Source organism: Melanotaenia boesemani, chromosome 1, assembly GCF_017639745.1.
Source record: "Melanotaenia boesemani isolate fMelBoe1 chromosome 1, fMelBoe1.pri, whole genome shotgun sequence".
In the NCBI taxonomy this organism is placed as follows: domain Eukaryota; kingdom Metazoa; phylum Chordata; class Actinopteri; order Atheriniformes; family Melanotaeniidae; genus Melanotaenia; species Melanotaenia boesemani.
This window is the reverse complement of record NC_055682.1, coordinates 37,411,511-37,417,510: the sequence shown is the minus strand read 5'-3', so window position 1 is coordinate 37,417,510 and position 6,000 is coordinate 37,411,511.

Sequence of the window (6,000 nt, the reverse complement as noted above, 5' to 3'; positions counted from 1 at the left end):
TTCAGTGGCCGCAGGATTGGGTCTCTGCTCTTTGTGGATGATGTGGTTCTGTTGGCTTCGTTGGGCTGTGATCTTCAGCTCTCACTGGAGCGATTCACAGCCAAGTGTGAAGCAGCTGGGATGAGAATCAGCACCTCCAAGTCTAAGACCATGGTCCTCAGCCAGAAAAGGGTGGAGTACTCTCTCCGGGTCTGCAATAGGGTCCTGCCCCTAGTGGATCTGGTTAGGATGCCTCCTGGATGCCTCCCTGGTGAAGTGTTCCGGGCACGTCCATCGGGCAGGAGGGCAGGCCAGAAATCGGGTATGTATTACTGAATGAAAGTAATTGTATGTTACTGTTTTATTTTCCATGTCCAGTAGGCTAATGTATGTGCTGTTTTAGCTGTAGATGTAGTCCTATAGGGTCATAATGCAGGTTTCAGCACATTTTTTAATCTTCTGTATTGGAACTACATTAAATGATATTGGCACTTTTTAATTAAATTAAAATAGTAAATAATGAAGTAGAAGTCAGTAGAAGAAGTGAAAGATAATAAGCATGCTGTTGTCATTGTAAGAATTATACATTATCATAATAAAAGCATGATGAACCCTGGTTGGAGGGGCCCCTCATTTTGAAGTTTTGGGTTTTAAACCTGATGGTCTGCAGGTGCTCCTTTATGTGGAGTTTGCATGTTTCCCTTAGCCTGTTCTCCAGATAACTTTCCACCATCCAAACACATACATGTTTAGTTAACTGGCATTGACAAATTTTCTCTTTGTTTGAATACTGTATTCCTGCTCATAATTGAAGCTAGAAAATTTCCATATACTCATTTATCGCTTCAATTCAAAAGTATATTTCTGTATTTTTTAAAAAGAAATCAATGAATTACATGGAATCGTTCAGGGTTAATATTTATATTGACTCATAACTCTGAATTTTGGAGAAATGCTCCAGCTCAGTATGGCGTCCATGCACACACATGCAAAGCAGCATCTGCCAGACCAGAATCCCTGAATGAGGTCAGGGGTCAACTGACCTCAAAAACACATGACTCAGCATTTCTTTTGAGAGGAGCCAGCAAAACTTGAGCAAAATGGATACTGCCAGTTTTCAGCAGCTGTGAGCTGTACTAAACACAGAGGTCTTCTGAAATCCTGCACTTGCATTTTGTTTGTTTTTATTTTTTTAACAGTTTATCTTTTAAGAATGTAGCAGTCATGCTAGTTTCTGAAACATTTGAGTGAAAAAGAGATGTCTGAAGCTCCAGAAAAGTCAATAAAAAATGTAGATAGTGCCCTGGTTGGTGGCTGCCTCTGGGCTCTTGGGGCTCGGGGCCCTTCGCTCTGGCCACCCTGGATGGCCGGTGCCTGGTGGGGTCGACGGGCCCGCCTGTGCCCCGTGAGTTCAGGGGGCTCTGGCTGGGGCCTTCCTCTGCCACCCTTGGGGTGGGTAAAGGGTAGCCTTCATGGTGAGGTGACTTGGTTTTGTGCTCCGGGATTGCTGCTGATGGCCCAGGTCTCTAGGCTGCCCTAGTCTGCCTCTTGCCTCCATGGAGACGTGGTCACATTTGCACGATCACACTCGCCTCTAATCACAACTCATTCCTCATCCTCTGCATGCTGACACAGTCATCGACTCATGTCTGTAAACTGAATTGCCCCTTTGGGATAAATAAAGTATTTTGAATCAAAATCTGAATCTCTTTTTTGTTGTTGTTGTTGTTTTTTGAACAGGCAAAGAAAAAAGGCTAATAAAAAACATATCAAGTAAGTTTACAAATGTATGTGTATGTTTCTATTTTTTCTATTTTTAAGTTTTTAATTCTCATTTTCTAGTAAAGGGGAACCAAAGCCAATAAAGGGAACCTGAGTTGTTTCAAGAAAAAAAAAATCTTATGAGGAAGTTGGAACAGAATAAGAAGACAGGACCCGTTATTGTGGCACTTGTGCATGAGATCAACTCTGGAACAACCATTTTCACTTCCTTTAAAATAACTAGCTATTTAATTTTACTTCCCACCACTGCATATAGCTTTAGGCATTGAATTCTTTTAGAAAAGGAAACTGTTTCTTTGAAAAATGATATAATAAGGCTTCCCTTTGTGTCTATAAATGAAAACAGGGGCTATGTAACAAGTGATAGTGTGCTGAGATGGAAGTGATAGGTTAGTTGTGCATGAGAGTGAAAGACTCCATTGTGTCAGCATCTTGTTTGCAGATGGGTTAAAAAAAATCAATCAATTATTATTAGCTTCTATTCTAACAAACCACTTTTTGAAAAATATACAGCTTATGAACTTAATTATTTCTTGCCAGGAAACTGCTTCAAGGAACCCGTAAAGTAAAGCTGTATTCTGGATTTAAACTATAATGCAAACTCCCTGAGGGCCCCTTAACGCCAATAATTAAAAACAGAGGGTCTCTGTGTAATTGCTGGGATAACTGGTGAACCTGGCATGTTGGAAAACAAACTGATCAACTAAAGCGCTTGTGTTATTTTGTCTTTACCCAAGTTAATGTTGTCTCCTCATCACCGTCCTTTATTTTCTCTCCCTCCGGTCACGAGTCACGTCCTCTGTGCTGAGTAAGACCCGGTGATCACCAAGTGTCATAACAGACAAAATGAAAAGATGTAGGAGAGGCTGACGGAATGGAAAATAAATGCACAGGTTAAAAAAGGCACTGGGAAATGTATACTAGAGGAGAGGACGTAAAGGAGGAGAGGAGTACAGTAGAAATCCAAATTTTTATTAACCCCTACCCCCCTCCTTCTCCTCTGTTTGGGGGAGCAGAATGTAGGTCTGTACTTCGCCTACAGCCATCAGCAACAATCAGTTCTGCCCCAGTTACTGACGCATCTCACAGACTAAACATGCACACACACACCTACATCACAACATGCAGAAATACACAAACACATATCCACATAGACACGTTTGCAATATGCTTGTAGACGCACAAATAGAGTCCCACATGCTGGCGTACAGAGGCATGATCTGCAACATGTCTGCACAGATGTATGCAAACAGTTGAGCTTGATCTTGTTTTCACAGGTTAAGAGTAAGATGATGAGCAACTCTGACATTTCTCATGAAAATTTTGTCATGCACATGTACCCATGATGTGATCGCCCAGATTTGAGCGAAAGTGAGCAAACACACATGACAAATCCCAGTGTTTCTTTTACAGCTTAAAATCCAACAAGTTTTGCTACAATCTTTGCTGCATATAAAACATGTATTGACCTATTTCAAGGACCATGATGGTTGAATTTCCCTCATGACACAACCGAGCAGAATTAACCATGCATACTGTGACAGGAACTGTCATACAAAGGCAATCTGGACTACAGGAGGCGGCTATCGGAATGGCTGTTATGCTGTTATTTCACAAACCAGAAAATGCACTCAGCAGTGGTTTCAGATCAGATACTGGGCACTAACTAGGATACACAAGGTCCCCCTTTAATGTTTGAACATTCCCTTGACCTTAAATCAATACACTAGAGTACAATTGCCATTTACTGTTGCCCTTCAAATAAATTCCTGTGCACTACTCAAAAAAAAAAACAAAAAAAAAGAAATTGTGTTGCTGCACAATCAACTGGAAAATAATCATGTTCAACAAAGTTATGTTTATTGTATACAATATATATAATTAGCTCATTCCTAGTCATCCAAGATTACACGTGTATTTAGGCTTAAAATTAAAATAAAAAAAAGTTATGCTCAAACCATTTTTTTAAAGGCATACTTAAATTAAATGGTAATTACTCATACTGGAGGACTCTGATCTCATCAATGATCAGTAGAATAAATACCCTTGAAATAGGAGTCCTGCAAAAAAAAGTGTAAATAATATTCAAAGTTTGCCAACAGTGGTTCCAAATTATTTCTGTAATATTCTGTTAGATTTTGTTCAGGTCCACTCTGATGGGGGCATGCGTCTTTTACTATTTAAAGGGGCTCTTCTGTTACTTATTTCTGCAGATGTTAGGACACAGGCACTGAGCTTCTCCTGATCAATAATCGTTCAGTCCGGCCTCCTGTGGTTACTGCTAGAGAATATAATAAATTCCTGCACACACACACAATTAAAGAGACAACATGTTCCCTCGTCTTGTTTACTAACAAATACTACATTTCATTCTGAAACAGTTAGTTTCTTCTAATGAGAAGGTTTACTGAATTACAGGACATTTAGCCTCTGCAGTACTGGATCAAAGGTTTACTAAACTGAATGTAAATGAATTTGTATGTTGATATAATGTTTGAATCTCTCAATCAACTGAGCTTAAAATACTAAAATTCCAAACTTTGGTTTTATTTCCACATGCAGTTAAGGCATATTTTGAAATTGCTAGTTGCTAGTTTCTCCCTTCATTTGCAGATAGCACCATCGATGGGGAAGGTGTTGCCAAGGAAATTAAAAGAATTTAGGAAATCCATTGTCACTGTTTTTCACAGAACGGCTGCAGAAACTGATTCTGTTGTGAATGGATGATCTGAAATGTCACTAAACAGGAGGAAGGTCTGCTGTTACAACACTTAAATTTGGTGCAATTGTTTTTGTTTTCTTCCTCTCATCCTCTTCTTTTGTTGTGGTTTTATGGGGGTTTTGAGACTGTGTGTATTTCTGGGATATTTAGAAGGTTTCCTTCAAAAACAGGAGGTTTCTAACTTAGTGCAGTTTGATTTTGACATGAGGACATGGTTGAGAATGTGCTTTTTTTCTTTATTCTTTTGGGAAGGGGGTTACATTGGGTTGGGTGTCATTTTGCTTTTGTTGACAAACGGAAAACCAAACATGATTCATTCTCCCATTAGTCATTAAAAAGGACAAATGCCACCCTTTTATTTCCCTAAGAAACTCCAGCAGTCAAGCTCTTCCTGTTTGTTGAATTCAAAGAGCAGATCATCTGCACTTATATGACCCACTTTATTCCCCTAACGTCATCTGTGTTGGAATTTCTCTAAATAAATTATATTGATGTGACTCATCGCGATGCCCATCTGGGCAGCTCTCTGCAGGCCCCATGAGATCGACTGCTTTCTGTTTCATCACATCCTGGATATGTATTTTCACACATTGCACACATATTTTTATGCTTCGTTGACTTGCAGCATTTTATAACATCCTCTCACTTCACAATGCTTCAGTCACATAATGGGGTAGAAATATAAGAAAGCTTAAGTTTTTTTGTTTTTTTAATGTTGCATCTGACACATTCATTATCATGCACATTACATATATGTTAGGGTTCTTTCTCTGACAGCAGGGCCTAAAAGGTTCAAACCTGAGGAGGTTTGTGACACACTACTGTAGCTGAATGATGAGGGAAAGAGACTTATCTGCATTCTTTGCGATATGAAAATGTGTTTGAGGGTTGTTGCCATGGAAAGAATAAGCAGAGAAAGCAATTGAATCTTAATGCTGATGACAATGCTGATATTAAAGCTAAGTAAGCAGGAGAGAGGATGAAGAGAAGACTCTTACATCAGGAAGTGGGAAGAAGAAAAAGCTAATTCATTTTTCACTCTCATTTATTGTAAATTATTTAACAGCCATGTTAAATTTCGTCTCAGATACAGTCTAAGCTTTCACATTCATAAAACACCAACAAAGAGACACAAACACGCAATCATTCACCATCTAAGCACAACCAAGCAGCACATGTATATTTATCATTTGAAAATATTGGGTAGCATTATGCATAAAGACTCGCAGGCACCATCCCAGGGGAGCTGATTAGGGTAAGACATGTCAGACAGTCCCCTCATTCCCCCAACCACACATGTGCCACAGCACCAGTGCCAGCTCTTTTTACACTGATCACACAAATATGTGCACCCACAGAGAGCTGCCTCCCTGCTCCTGGAGATAATGTTGTATTTCTTTAAATTAACCAACTCAGTTTGATGAATAATCCATGAACTGTTTTGGAGAGCTGACTGTCATGTAATGCACATATCATTACATTCTGGCAGTGAAAGCAGATTAATGTATATGTGAACA